A 26,655-nucleotide genomic window follows, 5' to 3' on the forward strand; every position below is an offset into this window, starting at 1 on the left:
CAGAAAATTAAACTGAATAGAAAGAGGCTTAAATTAATTTTTGATCCTCAGACTGGACTAAAACACACAGCTAGCAAGTAGCACTGAGGAAGCTGCCTCAACCACTGTCCAAAGCATCACTTGCTCTGTGGTTAAACAAAAGGATCTTCCACAGTTGTCAATTTAGCACCTTTCACCATAATTAAATTAATGATGCCTTCTTAAAGTGAAAGCAAAATAAATCCAGTTCTCTAGCGAAGCTGTCCGCAATTACTGAAAAACAATAATCCTTCAGCTTACTGGGATCTGTGCTTAACAGATCAATACGCGTGCCAAGAAAGGTAGTTCAGCCCCAGCTGCAGTGCACCCTTCTATTCAGGCAAATACAGCTTCCTGCCTTTTAACACACGCAAATTTGGCATATTTAATCAAGTCACTGTTCATTTTATTAAAGTATCAAATTGCTGTAAAGATGTTTTGTTTGCCTACCAGTGGATAAAAGTAAGCCTTTAGAATATTTTCTTCGTTTCTCTTCCCAAATCACCATTTTGAGGCAAACAAAGACTTTTTACTTTATTTTTGGGCTGTTTTAGCTATAGAATGATGCACTTCAAAAATTAACCCAAAAAAAAATTCTCCAACATTTCTCTGCATTGAGTCCTGTACCTGAAAGTGTATGATAATGCCCTAACTTCTGTCAAAGGCATAAGCAATCAATACAAAAGGGAAGTACTAGTGTATGCACACATACATGCACACTTAGGGTATTTATACAACTGCCTCTGCAAGGATCTGAGGTTTATTTTTTAATTAACTTATAAAGATAACACAAGAGTTTTTCATCCGGCATAAGATTTGGTTTCCTCAGCTGCTGGAAAAGATTCTCTTAGAGCACTGAAATTACAGTGTTTCTCCATGTACTTTCAGTGGATTTTGAAATAAACACAGATACATGATCATGGCCATTAATAGACAGATGTAGGTGAGGTTACAGGTCCTGATATGCCAAGAAAGAGGCTATAGAACTAGACACACAAACTAACTTACATATCATATTGGCTAAACCACAGAATGCCCAATTAAAAGAAGTGAGAAGAACTAGGAAGGTCAGGGCAAAGCATGCTGTCCTTAGCCTACCTGCTGCACATGGATATTGCATTATACACCACACAGCATATGGGACAAGTTATTATCTCATGGTTCTTCTGTATCACTCTACCAAGCATCTCAAGGACAGCAATGCATGAGAGCAGGAAACTAAAAATGATGCAGACAAAGGATTTCAGAACTAACAATCTCCATTTGAAACATCTTCTATGGACTCCACACCTTTGCTTTCATCAGTGTTTTGCTGTGGCTCTATGCTCCACTTTAAAAGTCACCAGGTCTGTTGTACATCACTTAACAAACAAACAAACAAACAAACAAGGACAATTTGACAAGATGGTAAGCTAAAGCCTCCAAATATAAAACCTGCCCTTTCCAATAAAGGCACTGGAAGTACTGCACATACTAAACAAGCATAGCAAGATGCCACTTCATCTTTTCTTCTCAGGTGGAACCTTTTTAATCCACGGTCTCTTAAAATTATCTGGTTATGAAAAAGGAAGGGGGCTCTCAGCAGGGCCTTTTTTTGGTCCCTATGGGTCTAGAAATTCCTCCCTCACTCCTCTATTCTATACTCCAAAATGTATCATCCTGACGCATACTTTTGCTAAGTACACAGAAGACTATTTCATGGCTTTCATGGAGCAGCAGAGAGGACAAAAGGAATTTTGCCATGGCTTTGATTTTCTGGCTGGTAACGTGTCATTAAATAATCCCATTTAAATACTGCAGTGACTTTAGGTCACTATCATGTTTTTGTAAATACAATGAACTGGTAGAGAGCCTAAATGTTTTTGAAAGACTTTGTTCATTATTTTTTACATTTAAGAAATAATATTCTCAATAGTAGACACACAGATTGAAGTTTTCCAAGGATTCTAAGGAATCATAATAAGAAGAAAAGAACTTCGGAACTACAGATAAAACAAACGAACAGCTCAATCATCAACTGTCTCAGCTACAAGCTAACAACTATGCATATATGAAGAGGGGAAAAAAATGAATTCCTCAGAGGATGTCCATGCTCTTAAGCACTGGCAGATCTGATGTAGTCTGTCCGGAAGAGTCAGGACCAGCTGCGTACGGATAGCCACTCCACTGAAATTATTCTTTGGGAAACACATTCCTGCAATAATTCCTTTCCATCTCCATCTTCAGACCCACTAAATCTTATTTCTTTCCCTTCACCTTTTCTTCAGGCCAACATTTTTTGCTTCTGCACAGGACAATGACTTGAGAGGTCTCCACTTAATAGTCATAAAAAAATATCCTGTGTGATGGAAAAGGTGGCACTCCAAATGATTGTTAAAAGTAAAGAGAGCCAAATAAATTCCACCTAAAATGCTCTTTTGCACTGTTCAGTTTAAAAAACTGCCTCTGAAATCTGTTATCAAAGAATAAGGCAGGCTAGTATGCTATCAGCACAGTAAGTTTCCCAAATGAAACTGAGATTTTGAATTGAGAGCTTGCTTCTAGTATATAAAACAAAAATAGATTTTACTAACAACAGAGAACCAATCCAACTCAGTTCTATAAGCATCACACCGCCAACAACAACCTGTGGTAACATACTACACTACCTGAAGCCAAAAGAGTTTTTGAAGAAGGGATTTTACTGTAAACTTCATTAAGTAGGCTCTGATAAGATGCTTGATTCTGAGTTAAGAACAAGAAGCTAAAGATCTGCAAAACAATGGCCAAACCTACTAATATTAGGTACTGATCTGTCAGTAATTTGATGAGTAACCATGAATCTTGCTTTGGTTAAACTCACCCAGCAGAGTTGCTGTCAACATAAGCACATTGTAGCCAAGCATTCCTGCAACAGTTGCAGAATGCCTACTACTGCCAAAGTCAGAAGGATCTTCTGAGTAAAAAGAGTATACTCTCTGTAATGAAAATGCTACTCAGAGAATCACTGTTTCTTTAATTTGGCATAGATAAAGGTGAAGGATTTTTTCACATTTTAAATATCACACACATGTGCCATATTAAGCTAATGTGTTGAAAACTCTGCAGGAGTTGAACTGTGTTACCTGAGCATCAGTCACTGACAAACTCACAGTGTAGACTCTCAGGTGAAAAGTAACCTCAAAAAAAAAAAAATGCTCAGGAGTAAAATAAGACACACCCTAAAGTGGATTTCTGAGGAGAACAATAAAAAGAGGATCAGCCGTACCAAACTGTATCTCTACTGTGTGTAACACAGATGTTTTAATTTAAAACATAGGCAAGTAGGAAATCTGTACTTCGGTTGAACGGAAACCACTTTGGGCACCATATTAGACAAGTTATAGAATAGATGCGGAGATGCAACTAGTAACAGCTTACCTGAACATCAGTGACCATGGAAGAAATACACTTTCAATGAAGAAATTAGTCTCCTACCACAAGAAGCATCTACTAGTGGCAAATGTGTCTCAGAAAGTCTGATATCTCTATCCACACAAACTTGCTTCACTGCCCAGGAGTTTGACATGTCCTACACAACACAACAGGAACAGCTGAGTAAACCCATCAAGCAGCCTGCTTGAAGGAAAGTGAAGAAGAAAAAAAATCCTCAGTAAGTTACTGAAGCTGCAATTAGACATCTGACTAGTGCCTGCTCCACCAGAAGTGGCAAATCACTATAATCCATAATAGACTAAGAAGACAGAGATGAACTGAAAATGGAAATCCTGCCTTGATCCAGCACATCCTTTCAAATGGTCATTCATACCTGGATCTCTAAAGAACAACAGGAGTACAAAAAATTTGCTTCTTATCCTGAAAAATCTACCAATGTCTCAAGGACCCATTGCCTCACACTCACTTTTAACAGTCTCCTGCAGGTAAGAAAGTTTATTCTTACTCATACACTCCACTGATTCAGCAGCTGTAGCAGCAGTCTAAACTTTTCAATGAGGTGTAATAATCTCAAGTCTGAACAACTGGATTCCATATGGTCATTCAGTTCTAATCCGCTTTGCTCAGGACACCTCACATTAAGGACTCAAAACCTGCAGATCTTTCCACTCTGCTGCAGGTGATTTTTAAGTGACAGGAACAAAGGCAGACAGAAACATCTTGTTGAAGGCACAACCAAAGCCATAGGCTACAGTGGAAACATTTAATTCTAATAGCTGTTCTAGCAGACAGGAACTTAATGGCTCTGATATTCTCTACTCATACTAACATTGTATTAGTTAAAATAACACCTTCACTCCTTTAACATCTTTCACTCGAGGATCCCCAAATTCTTACTCCAAAAAGCAGCAAAATATTATTATATACACCTGGGTATGCATATGTAAGTGTATACAAACAGAGACTAATTCTTTTTTATGAGAAGAACATGGCACAACTACCAAGCATCTTGTCCCAGCAGCAGAATAGGGATTTCTACCAAGAAATCTGTATCCCTGCCTAAACACATCCTTCTCCCTTCCCCCATCTGCTTAACAATAAGCAGTTCAATGATTAGGGTTTACAGGTCCCCTTATTATTCAGCTTATAGATTTCCAACCTCTGTACCACATCTATGCTGGATACAAAGGATATGTTTCCATATCGGACACCTAATTCCAACCTGAAAATTGACTAACATTGATTGGGAGGTCTTCCTTATCTTCCACACCATTACTGAAGTAGTTTCTGTCGTGAGATTCTGCAGTTTCCCTCCCCTCCTTTCTCCAGGCTAACCCCACATATAAAACACATTCCAGAAAAGACAACCGGATCATAACTGGGCTCTGATTTCTAATTAGAGTCTGAGCCAATCAACAGAATTTGTATTTTTCTTTGTAATTCAGAGCAATCTACTTCTTATTCCCTTAAAGTTAAAACACACACACACACACACACACACACACAAAACAGCATCCAGGCAGAGCAGTCGATGCCTATACACTGTAGTTTTCTGTACATGTGAATAATTTCTGCTTTAATTGTTTAAAACAGCCTCTCTCTCTACTAGATTTTTCACTTAAATGAATTTTACCAGCGTCTCTGGCTGTTCTAGCATGGATTATGCCAGATGCAGCAACATCGCCCTCTGTCTCATGCAAAGAAAAATCGTATTTCATGCCTTCCCCTTCACAGATCTGCCAATGTATTTTAGTTAAATTTAAACATACATACACCACTTGTTCACAAAGATTGAGGCATCTAGATTTCCATTGATACCATACCTTTAAAAAGCTACCTAGTCCTTCTGCACACATCTGACTGCATTTTAAAACTGTATAACAAGGGAGCTTTTTACTCTAAAAAGTAAATGACAAGTCATTTCAAGCTTTATGAAAGTCTTTTTTTCAAATCTCCCTCTTGAATCATCTTCACTAGAAAAGCCAATTACAACTCTTACCAGCTTTCTTTCCCCCGACATGCAAAACCACTTGCTGATTTCCCCTTTCCAACTCCTGCAGTAAAACATCAATGTGGAAAAAAGACTTTAAAACAGGAGCATGGACGCTGACAAATACTTAAGATTTTTTATACTTTTATTTTGCCTCCATGTTTTCCCAGCTGCTCTGCTTAGAAGACGATAAAAAACTGCCTGCAAAAAACATTACAAATTAAGAGACTGGAAAACTGCAGCCCAAAGGAGGAGGATGTGACTTTAGTTTGACTTACCAATTTTATCCAGCTGTGTATTTTCCTACTTGCTTTTCCGAGCAGCTGAGCTCAGCGCTTAGGAACGTCCATCCTGTGTCAGGGCGCCAGGCAGGAGCGCTGCTCTCCACGCTGGATGCTGCCGAGCGAGAGGGGCCGGGGCGGCTGCTGCACGCACTTCTGGAGACCCAGCTCGGGAGCTGTTTCCCATTCCCCAGCCCGGCTCCAGTGCTCCGGGCTTCAGGAGGCAGGGCCTGCCCCTGCTACCGGGCTACACTTTCTTAAAGGGACCAGCTCCGGCCTGGCAGGCAGCGCCACGGCCCCGGCGGCCGGCGCACGGGTTGCTCGGCGGGCGGCAGCGGGGCGGGCGGCGCCGGGCCGCCGCGACGCCGGGCAGGTGCCCGCATACTCCCGAACCGGGGAGTCGCAGCCCCGCACGGCTTCTCCTCCGCGGCGCCCCGCTGCTGGCGGTTGCGTTTTCACTCTCCGCTGCTACGGCGCGGCCGAGGAGGGGGAGCGAGCGAGGCGGTGCACTCCCGCGCCCCGGGTCGCGTCTGCGGCGGGCCGCGCCGCGCCGCGCCGCGGGGGCTCTGCGCCGGCCCCAGGGCACCGCGGCGCCCCCCATCCGCATCTGTTCGCTACCCTGCAAGGCAGATCACCCGGACCTGAAGAGTTTTTATTCCTTGTAATGGAGAGGCTGCGACTTAACCAAATAAAAAGCTGTAATTTCCCAGTTTTTCCTCCTCAGTCATTCTCCAGATAGCTTTAATCCCGTGTAAGCCACTGTTTCTAGCACGTTTTCTGCTTTCTGACTTTACTTTCAACTATATCTGATATTAATAGCTAGATTAGTATGGGGGAGTTGTCTGCCTCGCGTGTATTGCTGTCTACAGTCTAAGAAACCACATTCTCTGTTAAACAGTACTGCTGAAATTCAGAGATAGTAACACCATCTGCAAAATCTCTCTCTCCGCCTTTTTTAACTCATGGAAGTGTATGGTTTGCTCTTTGTATGTGTAAGCCATTTGCTTTCATTACAATAACTGAACTCTCATGATGACAACACCAATCAACACACATCATGACACAAAGTCTCATATATATATATATATATATGTATACATATATATACACACACATACACACACACACAAATATGTGTCTATATATAGTGGCACTGCCAGAGAACGCAAGTTACATGGGAAAAATATCACCTTTAAACCAGCAGGCCAAACCAAACAAGATGAAGCCAAGTCACCACTGTCGTGCTCTCTCTGCCTTCATTTATACCAATGCACAACAAGCACAGGATGGTACTACTACTAGCAGTCTAATGTGGTATCTTTCTATCTCTTTGCTCCTGTGGTAAAAGATCATGTGGGTAAAAATCAAAAGGTGAATCCATGTTATTTAATGCTAATGGTCCTCCACAAATAGGCTCAGTAGGTATCTGCTAACTACTGACATATATGTGGTCTACCCTGTAAGTAAAGAGGCCATTTAGACATGCTACTAAATTATAATCTTCAGCATTAATAACTTTGTATTAAAGCATGGGGACCCATCAACATTCCTCTAGCATGAGCTGTACTATGCTCCTGCCTTTCTCAGCATAAAGCCTGAGAAAGTTTTATATGATTTACACATGCAGATTACCTATGTGATGCACAGCAGACAAGATCTTCTAATTCCATCAGTGCCCCTGTCAGTCCCTATCTTTCCATTGGTCTATTAATCCTCACTTTCCACTCACATCTCTGCCCACTGCCTTTTTAAATTCCTTCTCCAGGTCCTTCTTTCTTTGTTCTCTGTTTCACCCTCCTGCATGCCAGATGCTTCTGCAGCTGGTCTCCTTTTTTCCTTTCCTTGCCAGCCCTGCCTAACTGGCTTGGTTTCCCCTTCTTCCCTCCATCCCCTCAGTTTCCCTTTGGAGGAGGAAAGAACCATGGAGAGAGGAGGAAATGATTAACTGTTTCCTCCTACTGCTTTTCCCCCACCCTCCACTTCTCTCAGCCAAGGTCCTGGAGCCAGAGAGTTGCATGCAGCCCTGGAAATTAACCTGCAGCTCCAGGCCAAGGGTGAGGTAGGCTCACATGTTATCAATATTATCTCCCTTTTCACCTTAGCACACTGTACCATTCATTACAATACAGTGTAACAAAGATACATGGCCTTTGTCTTGCTCATTAGTTAAAAGTTAACAAAACACTCATCTTAAAGCAAAGGTGCTCATCTAGTTGACCCCTCAGCTAAGGTTATGCCAGTATGTTCAGACTAGGTAGAGTTTGTCTAAGACACTGCAGTGGCCAGGTATTTGAATGGGAAGGACACTGAAGATGGAAGGAAATTGGGACTTGGGGGGCGCTAAAGTGGTGCTCTATTTCTCTACATACACAAAACAAGTATAGGCAAAACATCAGAAAGTACCCAGCATTTAATAGGTTTATGCCACTGGACTGGGAGGATCGAACTGCCATAAATGTTAAGATAAAAAAAAAGAGTATCTCTTTCTCCTTACATATGTTGTCCCTTAAACTCCCTATAATCCCATGTGAAAGCTGCCGCCCCTCCCACCGCAGTATCTGGATGTTCTATTGGCAGAGCACTGTCTAATGGTTACAGCACAACTCCTGCTTTCCATTACTGGCTGCAGGAGAAACGTGCGGTTTATTAAACTTAGGATTTAAATAAGGATTTGTATTCTGCCGCCTGCTTCAGTATTGACTCAGTACATGAAACTGGATAAATCATTGATTCTTTCTGTGACTCTGTTTCCCCTGGATAGAAGAAAAGTATACTATGCTGGGGCGTTATATAATCCAATACTTGTATTAATAACCAGTGATGGCTGCCAGAGGAGTCAGCTTTTTATTGTTATACACTAAGAGCTGCACGTACCTCACTGGAAATTGTAAAGTATGGCAGTCTGCAAAAATAAGTTTGATTCTGTAGAGCAATCCCCTTGCACAAGAGGTGACAATAGGAACAATTTTGTTACCCTAGCTTGTAAGGGACAACAAAACCAGGGGAAGTCACCCCAAAGCTCCTGAGGAAGAAAAAATTATCTTTTTCCTTCTGAAAAGTGTATGACATAAGGTCTATGTCCCAAGATAGTACAGATGTCCTTACATGTGACACCCACTTTACAACTCAGGAATAAGGCCATCAGAGAAATCTTCTGTCTACTTCTATAAGCATTTGTGGTATATTATCATGCACTTTTAGGCTCTGGCTGCCAAGGATATAAATAAAAGCTATAATGTTATATAAGTATTTGTAGGGTGACAGACTCCACAGATGAAATTCTGGCCCCACTGACAACACCAAGCTCAAGACTCCCCCCTATTTCTTTCTTTCTTTCTCACAATTTTTTGTTGCTCCCTCACATGAAAGAAATCTCAGCACCAAGCTGCACACATTACTAACATCCCCGCAACAAGTCATATCTGATGCAACTGGATCAATTACAAAAAAAAAATAAAATTAAAAAAAAAGCAGATTCCTTATAGAATGCAAAAGCTTCTGTGAGAATATTGTTCCACCTCTGGAGATCTAAACTGTTTGTTAGATCAGTTGTCAACACAAAAAGCGACGGGTATATTAATCTAAGAACAAAAGTGCCCATTGTCACTGGAGACCCAGTACCAGGCTGCCTGCTCCATCTGACAATGAGATTAAACACTACAGTTCTTTGGACCCGGCTACATGCTATGCCTGACACCACCACCCTATGCAGCTATGGGGTCAGAGACTTCTCCTGCTCTGTCACGACAGGCTACAGAATTAGCAAGACCTTAAGCCCCTCCCTGCAGAGATGCTTCTGCTTCTCTCTCACTCTCTGAAATACCACATAATGTTTTGAGCATCTCTGAAGTGTGACATCAGGGCAATATTGTACTATGTACTGACACCCAACATCGCTTGGGTGATGGGACCACCACTGTCCACCATCACACAGTCACAGGAAATTGTGTCCTGTTTCTGAGGGGCTGAAATGAGGTATATATAGTCAAAACAGTACAGACATGCATACACATTGTTTTAGTCAAAATAGTCTTCTAAGATTATTTTTAACTTTGGGATCAAATCAGACCACCAGACCTGAGTGGCTGAGTTGACTGGTGAACAAGGGTAGAACTATGCTCGAATTCAGGAATACATAAGTTTTAGATTCAATCTTTTCAACCCTGACTCGTATCTTTAATGTGTTTATCCAGAAGCTTGAGGCCTAGCCTAGAACTGAAAAAAAAATAGTGATCTGGATTATATTTATCTGAAATCATGCTCATTTCAGATACACCCTAAGAAGACGAAGACTTAAAAATATTAAGGCCAAAAGATTGTTTGCCATATCATGAATCATAATGTGTGTACATACTTCTGTGTGTATCTGTGTGTTTATACATGTGCGCACAGGCACATATTTGAGTAAAATTGTGACAGATCATGTTCCTATTAAAGTTAGCTTGCCTCTGACATGTATTGTTGGTTTATTTCCTTTTCCATGGCATTCTTAACTCAATGGAGAACTATTTTTAAGTGCCACTACAAACCCAGCACAAACATTTAATTTTGGTGGGTTTACTTTCTCAATGGAAAACAAAGAGAAGGATGAAAAGTAAATAAATCAGTTCCTAGAACCTGAGCTTCATCTAAACCTGTAAACGTTGTGCAGTTAATGAAATTTCTGGCCTTCAATATGTATATGATGTTCCTTGACAATGGCTTAAAGCAATGTACCAGATATTTAATTACTTCTAGCAATTGTTCTTATACATAAAGGCCTGCTTTCCATATTAAAAACCATCCCACACCACAGAATTTATATCCAGACCAAAATGTTCCCCAAAACTAAGGATGTTTAGATACAGTACTTTGGATTAGTCAGTTACAAAGATCTCAGCTAGCAACTATATTCAGTATTCATCATACTAAGTTATGAGATGTGGGCTTGGACCCTTCTGAGGATGACTTATTTCAGTTTCACTATATTTGCTATCCTTTTTCTCTTCACAGATCCTTCTCTTTCATTTACTTTTGAAGCCCATTATAACCTTCTCTCCTGTATGTTTAGTTTTAGTGAGCAGTCTGCATGAATTGCACGTTGGCAAGGGAGACATCGAAGCTCAAAGGAAAAGCAGTGAGCATTTGTTGAAACTCAGGTAACAGATATGGAAAGACGGAAAAGACACCCTTTTTTTTTTTTTTTTTTTTTTTAGAAAGGAAAAAAAGATTTATAAGCTGTTAGAAAGTGAAAGTCAGAGATTGAAGGAAATTGAAGGAAAAAGAAAAAATGTGCTTAATTTTTACAAGAATTTTCTCATTAGTCTCTCTCCTTAGTTTTGCCTAGTATTTCTCAAATATTTTGAAAGTATGACTCTCTCTTCAGATAATAGCCCAATTCAAACTCAGATTCTTCAGGGCAAGGGAGACAGAATCATCTGGAACGAGACTAAATTTCCTTCTGTCAAAACACCAATCAGCTGCCAGCCATAAAAATCATTAGCAGGTCCCTGACTCTTGTAAACATTTGTAGCCAGCAAGTCCACTCTCATTCCACTCCATTGACTCGAAGAAACAGGGGTTCTGTTCACATCTAACATCTCATGATCGTTTTGAACCAGTCTGTGACATTTTCTTAGTGATCACAGATCAATTTTAGAAAAAAACTTCAGCGGAACTTCAGACACTTTCACATTCTTTCTTCTTCTAAGCAAAACAGAACCCACTGATCTTTAAAATGCAGTATTCCTTTGCTTACTCTATCATTTCTGAATGCTTCCCTCTGTTCTGTATTTATCTTCCCACCTCCCAAAGAAATAAAATGAAAAAAAAATCTATATGCTAGCAAATGGTCACCTCATGGAAAGGTGTAGTATGCAGACAGGTGAGCTGTATCACACTCATTAGTAACCATTTGTTGTTGGCTAGATCTGCTAAGTATCTAAACTAAAGAGGGCTGAAGTAGACTTGTCCTTTAGGTAGCTATTCCAACAAAAACTCTGTACAATAGCATTCCTCAACCTAGAAACTCCTCAACCTGAGTACTATGTCTAACCCTGGGCTCCCCAGTACAAGAGAGACATGAAACTACTGGAGAGAGTCCAGCATAGGGCTACAAAGAAGATCAGAGGGCTGGAGCATCTGCCATGTGAAGAAAGACTGCAAGAGCTGGGCTTGTTTAGCCTAGAAAAGAGAAGACTGAGGGGGGATCTAATCAATGTCAAGGATGTCAAAGAGGACGGGGCTGGACTCTTGCCAGTGGTGCCAAGCAACAGGACAAGAGGCAATGGGCACAAACTGAAACACAGAAGTTACACCTGAATGTGAGGAGGAAATTCTTCACTGTGAGAATGACAGAGCACTGGCACAGGTTGCCCACAGAGGTTTTGAAGTCTCCTACTCTAGAGATCTTCAAAACCTGCTTGGATGTAATCCTGCGCAATGTGTTCTAGGTGACTCTGCTTGAGCAGGGATATTGGACTAGATGATCTCCAGAGATCCCTTCGAACCTCAGTCATTCTATGATTCTGTGATTTTTCATTTGAGGGCTTATTTTGCCCTTTGGAAAAAAATACAAAGACCATCTTGTGCTGCACTGCAACACAGGCTTTAACTAACAACCATTCAAAAATTAGTATGGGGTCTGAATGTTCTTTTTTTCCTTTTATTCCCCTCCTTTTGTGTGCATAGATTTGTTTGGCTTTGGGGGTGGAAGGAAAATGAGGGCTGCTTAAAATTTCGCAAGTGCTAATCAAACGCCTTCTGATGTTGCATTGACCATCATTGAATCAGTATTAAACTAGATCAACATGTCTTGTTCTGACCAAGAACAGAAGATTAATACAGTTAAAAACTAAAACAGACTCTGTCTATGAACACAAAGATCTCCATGACTTCCACAAAAATCAAAGCAATGTCTATGCAAAGGAATAGGAAACTAAAAATGTTCACAATACGACAAATTAGTGAAGTGTCCAAGTGCACATCCTTGTTCCCTAGCCCCTCCCCCCAAAACAGTCTAATTCCACTTCTCATTCTGATACACAGTTGAGGCCAGATCTCTTTGGTTTACTTTTGGTTAGCACAGGACCAGAATAAAGAAGCAAAGTCTGTCTTCAGATTGCCTTATTGACTCTCTGGTCCAAAAAATCTTTCAGGCTACTGTAAATTATATTTAGTTATTCATGGTCTTTAAACAGACGCTTAGCAGGCAGAGAACTCCAGATGGACATTCTCTTCTTTACAGTACTAGGGATGGAGCTATTACACTACTCTTATTCCACCTAGGAATCCTTCAAGACTAACTGTCAGGTTGCCATGCTGTAAGCTTCTGACTGCTTTGCAGCATCTCAGTGGAAGAAAGCAGCTGGAGCAGCAAATCCTGGTTCCATCTGTGATGTTGGGCTAAGGACAACATTCACTTACTGTGTATTCCTTGCAGAAGAGCTAGAAGAATTAGTTACGTTTAGTGTGGCTTGCTAAATCCATGTCCTCTGAAGTTTACATGCAAACTAATTGGCAGCACTGATCCTTTAGTAAGAAGCTGAAATCTGTCAGGAAGTCAGCTGACCTTATTATAGCAATTAATTGCAAATGACATTTAGGCTCTGTACTCTATTGCCAAGCTCTTTATTCTGGCTTTTTAGGATTTGGGTGTTTCTTCCCCCCTACTGCACCACTGTTAACCAACCCTGATTTTCCAGGACGTAGCATAACTTCCGTCACATAAAATCTACCCTACCTTGTGACACACACTTTCCTGGAGAATACTTGGCTTTCCTTACAGGAATTCCTGTATACTGAGGAGTCCTGGAAATTGGACAAAGTTCCTACGGAAAGGTGGCTCCTTGCTCTTAGGCAAAGGATGCCGTATTGCTGTCTTGCAAAGCTACTTGATTGTGGGGGTGAGAGTGAGGGTGAGGGAAGGAGAGAAGAAGGATAGAAAGCATCTTCGCTGTACTTGGCCAGATGATTCAGTTCCCTAGGAATCTAGCAGTGGAGTGCTGAGTAATACCTATATGATTAACAGTAAGACTGAGTTACTCTGGAGAAAAAAAATACATTGGTGTCTGTGTGAAGTTCTTGACTGGGATACAAAGACAGACACACCCAGCTGCTGCAAGGCATAATTTCATCAGGGATAGTCTGAGCCAGAAGAAGACTAGTGTATGCCAAATGAGCAGTACATATTTCACAAGACAGAGACCCTGACTCTGCAAGAGGTACACACAGCACCTAGAATCACTGTTTGATTATGAACTACTGCATGTGTCAGAGAAGAAACTGGTCACTGTGAGGGATGTCGCTAATCAATAATGAATTAGTTTTCTAGAAAACTTTAAAGATGTAAAATGCTAATGTTTAAAAGTTTTGGGCAGTAAACATGTTCTTCTTCAATACATATTCATATACAGCAAGGAAAGTGGAGTTGTGAGCAGAACATCACACATTATTTCATGTAGAAGAATCTAAAGTTTGAAGACTGTATTTTTTGTATCAGCTACCTATGAGGTTCTAAGCCATGGGAACCATTTAGGGTATTGATAGAAAATAGCGGCAGGATCTTGCTTCTAAAGGCACCTGCAGGAGCCTTAGCACTCAATTCAGCAGAAGCAGGACTGAGCTTGGGCTCTGACATCCAATTCACCATTGCCTTGTCACTTGGTTCTCTCATTTACCTCAGTGCAAAGCATCCACCATGCTAATTCAGTGATATTTTACAGTTATATTGCACTCATATAAATACTGCTGCAGAGTGTGTGGCCATAGAGAACTAAGTCACGCAACTTAATAGCAGTTTGGATCCCATACAATGAGATAGCATGGGAAGAAAAGGTTGCAAGCACTGTAATGGAAAGGACATTACAAATGATGAGGCATTAAGAGTAATTAGGCTTCACACACAAGTTGAATGCATAAGCTCTTCCTAAGAGACTATAGCCCTGAGGAATTCTAAATTGCACTAAGAAAGATGGTGGCACTAAGTTTTCTTTTAATTGGTGGCCATTCGAGAAGAATAAAGGACAGAATAAGGAAGCAGGGAGCAAAAATACAGCATAAAATCAAGAAAATCATTAAGCTATCATTTCCAATAAACTTATTTCCCAACTTACAAGAAATGCCTCCAGTTTGTACTGCAATTATAATCAAAACCAAGTTATTGTGCCCCAGAGTGAATGCACAGCATGAGTAACACTTGTAGCATAGCCGGGATACAAGTTCTGCTCCACTTTGTTTAAACCCTGATGGAGTAAAGAGAACAGAAGGGGTAGGAACTTAAATTGTTGATGCCTTTAGCAGATACATTGCCTCTAAATACCTAGTAAGTTAACCTGAATGGGGAACTGTAAGGCCATGATTACTGTAACCTTTTAAGAGCTCTAAGTTGAAAAGCACCTTGCAATGAGGTGGAAGACTCCTCTTGCCTCATGAATGTAGATAACATCATACAAACTGAAGAGAACAAAAAGTGGTATCCTCAATCCTGTTCCCTGAGATTCCTTTCCTCCTCCAGTTCCCACATACAAGTCAAAGCTAACCTGGATGATCTTTGTAGTTTCTAATTAGCTCTCCTCTCCCTCTGTTGGAGTCTTCAGCATTAAGTTCAGATCCTCACCATGTAGGAAAAGCCCACTTTCTGATGATTTAGTACAGCTGTTGTGGTAGTAAAGATGGTCTTCTGGAAAAACAATTGCAAATAAATAGTTTAGCTTTCCATCAATATAGAAGGCATTCTCAATGTTTCAGTTACTTTCAAAAAAATCTACAGAAGAAATCTGTAAAGAGGCTCCTGCATAGCCTCTACTACTTCAACACAGGGTTGATCTTCCAGTGTTTTGACAGAATCACTTTGTCTTGAACCACAACGATTCTAAGTACATGGTTGACACTAAGCATGAGAGAAATACCACTGTTTGTAGCGGGTTCTATTTTTGCATGTAAAGGCAAGAAAACGCTTAAATGCTTCTTTATTGAAACACTCACCAATATACTCAACACACTGTAGAATTAAATGCCTTATGGTTATCTCATACATACCATTGTATCTTCAACATTCATTGTATCTGCACTGTAGACAAACTGTTGATCAGTTACTCTACCCTTTTATTCTGAGTCCATGGAAATGGCAAGTGATCATTGATGGAAGAAAAGAAACAAATCTGCATAGAGCGTGATTAACATATACAAAAATGTTTTTCAGTTAATACAGAACTATTGAGTTTGGTTTCTTTGTCTGGACTGTTCTAGAGAGAGGACTTCCAGGATTTAAGAGAGGAGACCTGTTATAAATTATTTATTTTTATCAGTCAGCTAATTTTCTTGTTGCTGTTGGTATTTTTTTAATTACTTTTTACTAAAGACAAATGATTGTGCTTCAGGACATTCCACAAGTGCTGCTGTACTGTAATTTTTAGGAAATATCATCAAAATAGCCTTCTTTTTTGCTTGCTTTTCATGTAATTTCACAAAACTGCCCTAAGAAAAACATCATTAAAATGGTAGGAGTCAGCTTCTCTTGAGTGCCTTAAGATTATTCATGGAAACTGTAATCTTTCATGGACAACAGAAGCCTTGTTTTCGCTTCATCATTTCCACTTTCCACTGAATTAGCAATATTGATTTCAACAGGGGTCTATCAACATAAGGGAAATTCAGGCCTAAATTCTTTTTTCTCTTTTTTTTTCTGTGAGAATTTGGTATTAGTGAACAATATCATATTAGAAATGTTAGATAGTGAAGGCCTTTGCTCAACTTCAAATGATATATAGCACAGGAAGTAACTTTAGCCCCCTCTAAACCTCCCACCACAATTCCTAACTTTTGACCTGGAACAACCTCTTTAAAGAGGCTGTGGAACAGACAGCAGAACCCATTTAGCACTTAGCCCCTCTAAAACTGCCAGCTGTTATTACAATTCTTGAGATGTTTTGACTCAGTCATGAGAAAAAGTAGATCAAGATACCACAGAATAACAGAATGGCTGAGGGCAGAAGGGACCTCTGGAGATGACCTAGTCCAACTTTCTCCATGCTCAAAGCAGGGGCAATTACATCAGGTTGCTCAGGGTCAGGTCCAGTCACATTATGAATATCTCCAAGGAAAGAGATCCCAGAAACCTCTCTGGGCAACCTGTTCAAGTACTTGACCACCCTCACAGTGAAAAAGTTTTTTTTCTTTTTTTATGTTTTAATGGAATTTCCTAGGTTTCAGTTTGTGCCACTGCCTCTTGTCCTTTCACAACTGAGAAGACTCTGGTTCTGGCTTCTTTATCTCCATCTCCATCAGGTATTTATACATATTGATAAGATTCCTCTCAGCCTGCTTTTCTCCACCGTCAATAGTCCCAGCTCACACAGCCTCTCATTTGTCACATGCTCTAGTCCCTTAATCATCTTTGTGGCCCTGTGCTGCACTTGCTCCAGTATGGCCACATCTCCTGTACTGGTGAGCCTAGAAGTGGACACAGCACTTCAGAGGTAGTCTCACCAGTGCTGAGCAGAAGGGGAAGGAGCACCTCCTTCAGCCTGCTGGGTACACTATGCCTAATACAGCCGAAGACATCATTTGCCTTCTTTGCTGTAAAAAGTTCATTGCTAGCTCATGTTCTATTTGTCCACCAGGACCTACGCAGGTCCCTCTCTGCAAAGTTACTTTCCAGCCTTTTCCCCTTATACAATGCTATCAAGCATGATCTGCCCTTCACAAATCCAACTTCCAATTATATTCCTATCCTTCACCTGTAGTACCCTCCATCTTTCTTCTTGCCCTTCTGGAAGGCAGCAGTGACATTTGCTTTCTTCCAGTCCTCAGCAACCTCCCTCAGTCACTGTGACTTTGCAGAGACACTAGACTATGGCCTCGCAATGACACTCGCCAGCTCCCTCAGCACTTGGCGCTGCACCCCACCAGCTCCCAGGCACTTCCTTGAACAAATTGGTCCAGTTTGTTTCAAGGTTCCCTAACCCCATCCCCCTCCACCAAGGGCTACTCTGCTTTGCTCCGGACTTTCCCACTGCTCCCAGAGGTCTGCGTCTCCCAAAGGAACGTCTTGACAATAAAGACCACAGCAAAGGCGGCCTTTTCTGTGCCCTTTCTCGCCAGGTCCCCTGCCCATTCAGCAGTGGGCCCACATTTTCCCTTCACCTTCCTTTTGCTGCTCATATGCCTTTAGAAGCCCTTCTTCTTGTCCTGTACATCCCTCAGCAGATTCAATGCTAGGTGAGTTTTTGGCTTTCCTAGCCCCATCCCAGCATGCTCATAAAGGGGCTCTAGAGTCCTCCTGGGTCACCTGGCTGTGCTTCCACCTCCTGGGTGCTTCCTCTTCATGTCTGACTTTAGCCAGGAGGTCTTTGTTCATCCCTGCAAGCCTCCTGACACTTTTGCTTGATTTCCTGCTCACCAGCATGGACCCTTCTTGAGCTCAAGGAGGTGGTATCAACCAGCTTTCCTGGGCCCTTCCTCTCTCCAGGGTCATATTCCATGCGATTCTTCCAAGTAGTTGCCTTAACCAGCACCTGAAGTGCAGGGTTGCAATTTTACTTTTTGCCTTGCTCCTTCCTCTTAGGATCCCGAATTCCACCATCCCATGATCACTGTAGCCAAGGCTGTCCCTGATCTTCACACCATTCTTCCTTGTTTATCAATATAAGGTTTAGTAGGGCACTTCCTTTCATTGACTTATCAATTACCTGTGTCAAGAAGTTATCAGTGTACTCCAGACATCTCCTTGATTGCTTGTGCCCTGCTCTGCTGCCTTTCCAGTAGATATCAAGGAGGTTAAGGGTCCATGAGGATCAAGACCTGCAAACATGAGGCTTCTTCCAGCTGTCAGAAGAAGACCTGATCTACTTCTTTTGATCAAGCAGTCTTTCTCAAACACCCACCACAACGTTGCCCATGTTTTTCTGCCTGGTAATCATGACACTCAACCTCTAAACTGGCTATAATCAGTTTCCACAATGATGCACGCTGGTACTGTCAGGCAGAAGCTAACACACACTGGGAAATCATTCCACACCAACATTAGGTTTCTCCTTTGCTGCAGCTTGTCCTTCCTATGTGCTGCAGGGAACACTCAAAAACTCAGGGATATCCCCTTTGGGGAGGGCTTATGTGCCGAAACAATAGCACAGTTCAGGGTCAATTAAATCAGTCAGTTTTCCTGCAGGCTATAGTTCCTTCTGAATTTGCTGGTGTTGCTATTTCTTTCCCAGTTATTAGGCCACATTTTAAGACTTCCAACCTGTCTTCACAGAAAGTACTTTCAGCCAGACCTTTCCATCTGATTAACCCTTGCATGATCCTGTTTACCATAAGTATCTTTGCTGAAGGTTACCTCTATTCATTCCCTACATTACCACTTCATGATTCAATCTGTCCTTATATTCCCTTGACCTATCCTTAGCCATACATATCACATAGCTTTACATCTTCTCATCCCTGAGTCTGAACTTAGCTCGCATACCTTATGGCACTTGCAACTCTAACAACTTTTCACTCTGATCAGTGAAACTGAAAGTGAACAGCTGACCAAATCTCTGTTCTGCCACATGGAATAACAGTGAGCTCATTTATTAAGTAAGCCCACTTATTTCTATAGCACTGCTTGTTGTATGGTGCACTGGCTGTTTGATTCTGCTTTCACATTTGTATCTGTCAGTGTTGCAGTACCTCACTACCCAGCCATATGATCCTTTTATATTTTTCAAAACTCCCAACCCCATGCACATTTTAGCCATGTCACTATGTAGCCACAAACACTTGACGTTTAGATATCCTATAACTAAATGCTGTCCTGAGTACTGACATTGTTTCCTAACAGCTGATGTCTTCCCAAAGAGGGAAAAGCAAAGCAGAAATTTATGAATACATGAATCAACAAAGTAAAGTAGGACAAATAAAATTATTTGATGATATCAAATAGGTATACATCTTCTCTACTGAGAAGAACTTAGTAACTAACTCTTTGCTCAAACACAAGTAACATGGTTATCTCAAACACACAGAAATAAAAACTTTACAGCATCTTACAGCTGTTCTCATTCATTCATTCACTCACAATTCTCTGCCTCACAGGTCTATAAAATCCATTCCTCATTTTAACACAGAGTCAAAATACTCTGTTTAGATTTTTGGCCAGCAAAACAGCCACTGGTATTTCTATTAATTAATCTGGATGACTGGAAAATATATTAATTCTCCTTTTTTAAAAGCTACTCAATCCATAAGCGACATTTCATTTGAGACCAAAAATCTGTAGGTAGAGACTAGACTTAATGCAAGGGAGAGAACACTTGATGTTTAGATTCTCTCTAACACATCTCTGACTCCTTGATGCTACTGAAAAAAATTAAAAAGTGGTAATTTTTCAGAAATACAAGAAGAGTTTGCCTTGAAAAGTGTGTTGGCATTTGTTTGCTCCCAGCTAAATTGTGTAATGAATTTGAGAAGTTATGATTCTAGATGTCACATTGTGAAGGAAAACTAGGCAGTAAAATGGAGCCAGGAAAATAACTGCACTGCACTGCAGAGTCTTTTTTCAACAGCACATGTATCCAAGCTATCTTTGCTCTTCAAAGTAAGGAAACCTACTGCCTGTCCTTTTCATATTGCAAGCTAGTTCCTTCTCTTGCCTTATTTCTCAGTGAGTCCAACAGAGCTAATAACTAATGCCTTTTGTTGTCTTCAGGCAGGTCTTGTAGGGTAGATGGGAATACACATCACCTTCTCTCTACATTGTCATATTCTGGTATTGTACTGCATTTTCTGTGTCTCCCAGACTTGGCTTTCCTTTACTGAAATATTTGCATGAAAACAATATTCTTTTTAATTTCACTAGCTTCTGTCTTTTTTGTTCTTGAATTTGGGATCCTTTGTTGCTCTGCATCACCCCTTCTTCTTGATGGCAGAGCGAGAAGATATTGATACTGCTCAGTTCAGTTTAGGCAATAGGAACAGCAAGGTTTATTCATCAAAGAGAGTTGAAATAAAGCTTCAGATCTGAACTTTCCCAGACACTCCCTGAATATCCAGATCTAACACATCCCAGGAGTCCTGCAGAGCTGTTATCTGAGTCTTGCATAAAAGCAGCACACAATGGAAGAAACAGTGACAGAGGATAATCTTTTGAAATTTCAAACTTCAACAATGGCCAAAATCCTGCAAGATAAAGCTATTTCACAACATCTTTATCTTTTGGTATTAGAAAAAAAAAACAGTTTAGAGAAAGCTCTTGCTGTGAGCACATTAAATCTAGTTCTTCATACAAGGGCTGCCTCTTTGGATTGTCTTCACCAATTTTAACTTTTTCCACATACTACACCAGTCACAGGAATATAAGAACCTTAAATTAAGATGTTTTTTGTTGCCACAACCAAATCATTAAGCTGATCTTCCAGCTTATCCTGTGCTTTAATGCCAGTAGAGCCCTCTCTATATTCTTTTCCCATTTGCTGCAACAAAGAATTTGTCTTTGGATGGCCAGGCCAAAGGCCAGCTCCCAGAAGCTGTTGCTTGAATACAAGTATATTCCAGATTGTTTCTTCTTTCAGCTTTTACTGTTGGTATGGTTCCCAGAAAACAGATGTACTGACAATCTACATACTCTCTATTTTACCATTTAATGCAAGTTAAGGATTTCTTCTAGTTGGAGAGCCTCCTCCTTCAATGAAACTCCTCCTATTCCATCCCATATGTCTAATACCTCATTTGGTCTTCCATTCAGCCTGTCCTTCAAGTTGTAACTGATAAATGAATGCTCAAGGCTGGAGAAGTGGCATGAAGAACAGTCACATTACTCCCGCATCTCTTCAAAGGAGAAAGTTACAGCCTTAATCCCAAGTGAACGGGAAAGGGAAAAAACCCTGGCACTAGTTCCCCATCCTCCTAACACAACAACATTTAACAGAGCCAGGATGTAACATCTGACAAGCAGAAACAACATGCATCCTCTGTGTAGTCCTCATTCATCTCAAAGATATTTGTACTTGCCTCAACTGACACTGGGGCATTAAACCCCTAGGCCTTACAAAGCATTGCTTGGCACTTTATCCATACACAGTCCTAAGTGATTTTCTCGAAAGAGATGACGGAGAGGAAGAAGAGGTTTAATGCCAAATTTCTTCACTTGATGCAAATATCTACCCCATTGAGTACTAATTTGACATTCCTTAGCACAGACACACTCTGCTTTTGAAATATTTACCTTTTATTTCTTATAACCTTACAAAAATTTGGGAGGAATGTGAACTGTTTTGTTTTCTGTCTTCCTATGACGGCAGAGATGTATTTATAGCCAGGAACTGGAGGACAGTTCTCACGTGGCTGCTGAAAATTAAAACAACATGTAGGGTTTTGTTTTGTTTTGCTTTTATGCCTTTGCTGCTACAATCTCTCCCTGCATTCCCTAAACCCTTGTTATTGTAACCAGAGCCACATTTTGCATTGCTACAATTGCAGGGTTATGTAAATTCCAAAGGCTTTAAAGAAAAGAGCCAGCAGATTCTGCTCTGAGCGTTGCGGAGGTTGACACAAACAGATATGCCCAGCATCTAGGAAAGGTAAAGGCATTCATAAACTATTAACAGATAGAAAGCATAAGTCTCAACCTCAGCATCAACCTGAACTTTTCTAAATCTTGAGAACTTACTGTTTTTATTTAAACTGATTGTCCTCTCATTGCCAGTTTGTGCTTTGTTATAGCAAGGAAAATTTCCTTTAGCCACTTCTGAAACTCTCCTTAAGTCCTCTCTTGCTTTCCACTGGCCTGTACTGGTTTTCACAGGAGATCTAATAGCAGAAAGCCATACAGATACACACTTCTTCACACTTAACAAGCCATAAATTTACAGTGATCATGAAACTGAACACATTGATCAGGATTACTTTACTCATGAAGATACTTAAATAAAATGAAAAATACATGCAAAAAGAACCACTTCATGAAAGACAACAAGAGAACACAAGAACACAGAGTATGCATCTAATTACTTGTGAGAAGCCCTCATAGCAAGTAGGGGCAGGAAGAAGTGCAATACATGTTGCACATATATGTGCTTCTGAGTAACTAAGTTGTAATGTTGGCTCTATCTGTGCGTTTCTGTGCAGGCATGGGCAAGCCAATTCATGTTTCTGACTCCATATTCTCTATAAGAGGGATAACAATGCCTGACTCAGAGCCATGTTAAAAGGCTCTACGTAAGCTTGTCTTAGTCCTCAGTGCTTACACAATTCAGCTAAATAAGAAAAATGTTTAACCAACTTCTCAGGCCTTGCCTCTACTCCAGTTCTGAATCACCACTGGTCAAATTATGCTTAGACCTAAGACAAAAATCTAGACTATATTATTCCTGAAGTACATCAAGATTTTGCGTAGCATGGTGTACCCCTCTCACTGGAGTGTGCTAATGAGAGCTTGAGGGAATTACTATATTTGTGAAAAGGTGCAGCCAGAACTCACCAGCAAATTTAGCATACATTACAAGTGAGGAGGGATAAGGCTGTGGCTCCACTCCAAAATGCTATTTTCTACAGCTCTTGAGTTTTCCAGGCAACCTTAATCTTAGTGTAGCTGATATGAAAAAGCAGAGCTTCCTGCATTTCTTACTCATCTCTCATACTGCTAAAACCAACTGTGGTAAGTCATTACAGAACCAAGAAGCACTGTCTTAAAGTCACTCTGCAACCAAGTAGGTCAGTGCTAAGCCAAGGCATGAAGGGACATTTCAACCAATTCCCAAGCTGTAGTGCTTTGAAAACAATCACTGCAATGGAAGGGAGGACCTCACTAGTGGACAATAGTTCCTACTCAGCTGGTAGCTATTGTTGCTACACAGCTGGTGATAACTGTTATTATGAAAGTGTAGTAGTTTAAATTTTATTTGTTTAAGAAAAATACGACCTACTTCTAGAACTGCAGCTATACAGGATCCCTGCACAGTTTAGGAGATTCAATCAGTTTGTCATGTGTGTTTATTTACTCAATGCAAGGAACTGCTCCATGGAGCTCTGATCCTGACTGTCCTTGTGACCTTGGACAAGTGACTGAATGCCTCTGTGCCACCCACAACTCCTTTTGAAGTCAATTGGTGATGTGGATTCTCAGTAATTCAAAAAAATTAAGCTCTAGAGGTCAAAGACAACCTCTGCTAAACTGGAGATGTTCTGGGTCACGTAAACCGTATAAATCATGAACATAAAAGCTGCGGCAACCAAAACTCACAAATATTTTTAAAAATATGATTCTGTAATTGTCCCCTCTGTAACCTAATTCACACACAGAGAAGGGTAGAGTCCAAGAGACCATTTATGTTAACATTTCTGGAAGGAGATGGCTTATTAAGGGCCTGTGGGAAATCAGAAACAATCAGCCAGAAGACAAACAGAAAACAGAAATCATAGGCACCTATTTTAGACTGTGTCTCATTCTTAATGCACATACATAAATGTGGCTAATCATAAGTCTCAGAGAACCTATACACATGACTGAACCAGGTAAAGTACTGACTGAAACTGCCAATTTCTTCTGTAAGGTATGTTTCCTAATAGTCTAAGGTCTTGAATACTGTCCTCAAAGATGACTGCTTTAGTGCTCAAAAGCTTTGTGGAACATAGGAAAGAAACTTTGATATCCTCTAATATCAAATTCCTCAGATTTTAGTCTCAAACCTGAAACAAAGTTTGTATCCACCTCTAAATCATCAACACTGCTTCCTATAGACTTCATTCTCTTATTCAAGTATTGAGCAAGGTGGAGGTTGCTTAGCTTTTGGAATTTGAGAAGCCTGCAGCCTGTAATTGTTGGCCAAAGTATAGCTCCCACCTATAACTCACTTGTTTTCCTGAGTTGACAAAACTCTTCCATGCTTGCATATCCTGTGATAGATAATACTTGGCCCAGCATAGCTAGCAAAGCAGGTAGGACAAGGAGCCACTTTGTCTGCTCTGTGACACAATTTGCCAGCAGGAGACCTCCAAAAGCTGACATGGCTGAAGTAAGGCAAAAAATCATAAAATACTAATGAACACACCCACACAAACTCTTCTACACCTCAGACAGGCCTGATGAAACAGGAGTATAATGACATCTTCCTACTGATACCAGACGGCAATAAGAAAATGAAAGGCCTGCACTGGCCCAGTGGTTCAGCGTGCTGAAGCCTGGTTACGCCCATATTAGATTCTCAGGACTATCATGTTCCACTACTGGGTAAAGGAAGGAGAGTGAAAAGAACAAACAGCTGTATGGATGGAAGCTATATAGCAAGAAATATAATGTAAAACAAACAAACAAGAGAAGCAGGAATGTTTCAATGCCTTCTAATTATGTATTTACTCAGGTGAGCTGCAGATCATCCTCCAAAAGGTAAACTTCTGTTATCTTTCTACCTTCTCCAATCAGCTAATAACATCCAAAAATATCTGGAGGCATAATGACATTTTCTGACACAGCCATGTTAAAAATGACCCAGATTAAGAGGCAACTCTGAGCGTGTGGGAAAGTCTGCCAACAAATAACGAGGTTTGCCAGATACGCAGATGCCTATATAATGCAGTGATTACTACGTCACTCTGCTCAGTGAATATGTAAAAATGAGCTTGGGGTTTTAAAAAACATGCACTATGGCCACTGAACAAACACCTCAAGTCTGTGTGCTTTTGCCTAGGACTACTACAACATTCAGGGTGACCTCAAAGTTTCATGAGACACTCAAACTAACATTACATAATTGAAATCCAGAGATGCTAAATAAATATGGCATGGCATCTTATTTTACCTGGTGACTTTTAAAATTATTCCTAGACATCACAGAACTGGGAATTGCTTTCTGCGACACCCATCAGTGAATTTGTTGGGAAGAAGTCTCGCTGTGGCTACAGGACCTAATAATCCCTACCCTGTTAGCACCACAAGATGCAGCATGCATGATCCACAACAAATGGCTAAATTAGGGCCTGGAAACAAGCATCCAAAATATAGAGAAAACTTTGGCCTTAAAAGTCCAAGCACAACAGCTATCAGACCCTAGAGAGCTCATGTCCCTGAAAGGGAAAACCTAGTAAAGAGGAAACCTAGAAACTACACCTTACATATTCAAGTAGCCTGAGCTGTTCCATTACCAGTAAATACATAAACAAACACACAAATCAAAAATATATTGGAAAGCATATACCCCAATCCAATAGACATTTGTAGTTAGTGGCAGTAGTTAGCCAGCAGAAGCAAGCCCAGAATTAACAACAGAATGATTCTTAATGGAAATCAGAGTATTTACCATTTCTTTAGAGGTGTTGCCCTCTTGGGCATCAAATTGCCAAGTCCTTGTTGCCCAAAATTGCCAAGCTCTCTCTAGCTTCTTTCCAAATTAAGTTTATTTGAAAGACTTAAAGAATCCCAAGAGAATATGTCTAATGAGTGCTCAAAGGGAAAACTGAAATTTACCTACCTCTCCCCATTATAGAGTATCCATTTAGTACCGAGTACTCGGAATTGAATACAGCATTTCTAATGCTATTCCATTATAGCTTAAGGACATAGTTTCTCAGCAGGCTATTTGGATCAAAGACTTAAGGCAGTATCCATGAAAGAAAAGACAAGATAAAACGTAGAAAGGATTTTTTGACCATCTGCTTCCATTTTGATTTGCTGCACTCACATGTCATTACAGCCTGTAGGATGCCTTCTGGTCAACCGGATTTCATATCATGTGCTTTCATGGGAGTATAGTACAACAAGGTCGTCATGTCCTGTTTACTACAAAGACCACTGACTGCATAATAGATATTTAATCCAGCAGACTTCACAGAACACTTCTTCTAATACTGTCACACTTTAACATAAGACTTCTCAAGTGACCAGTGGGAGGCAGACTCAAATAAGCTTTCTGACCTGAAGTGATGCAGCCATTTTCACTCTTAAAGTAGCTGATAAATGACAAATCAGGAATTTCATTGTACAGAGGCTTAGTAGTATCA

The 26,655-nt window shown here is 40.6% G+C and overlaps 1 protein-coding gene across 8 annotated transcripts in view; it reads right to left on the reverse strand.

The window, feature by feature from the left end:
- DAAM2 (dishevelled associated activator of morphogenesis 2) overlaps positions 1-26,655 on the reverse strand; it is a 212,752-nt gene that overhangs the window by 176,785 nt on the left and 9,312 nt on the right. For 2 of the 8 annotated variants that reach the window (XM_062571965.1, XM_062571960.1), the window contains exon 1: positions 5,701-5,945. The exons of 3 other annotated variants lie outside the window; for them this stretch is intronic. The gene's annotated coding sequence lies outside the window, so the exon portion shown is untranslated. Of the gene's footprint in view, positions 1-5,431; positions 5,528-5,700; positions 5,946-15,221; positions 15,277-15,298; positions 15,362-26,655 lie in introns of those variants that run through there. 3 more of the 8 variants (XM_062571963.1, XM_062571967.1, XM_062571964.1) reach the window with 3 other exon arrangements.

The sequence above is a fragment of the Rhea pennata genome, chromosome 3 (genome assembly GCF_028389875.1).
Source record: "Rhea pennata isolate bPtePen1 chromosome 3, bPtePen1.pri, whole genome shotgun sequence".
Taxonomy (NCBI): domain Eukaryota; kingdom Metazoa; phylum Chordata; class Aves; order Rheiformes; family Rheidae; genus Rhea; species Rhea pennata.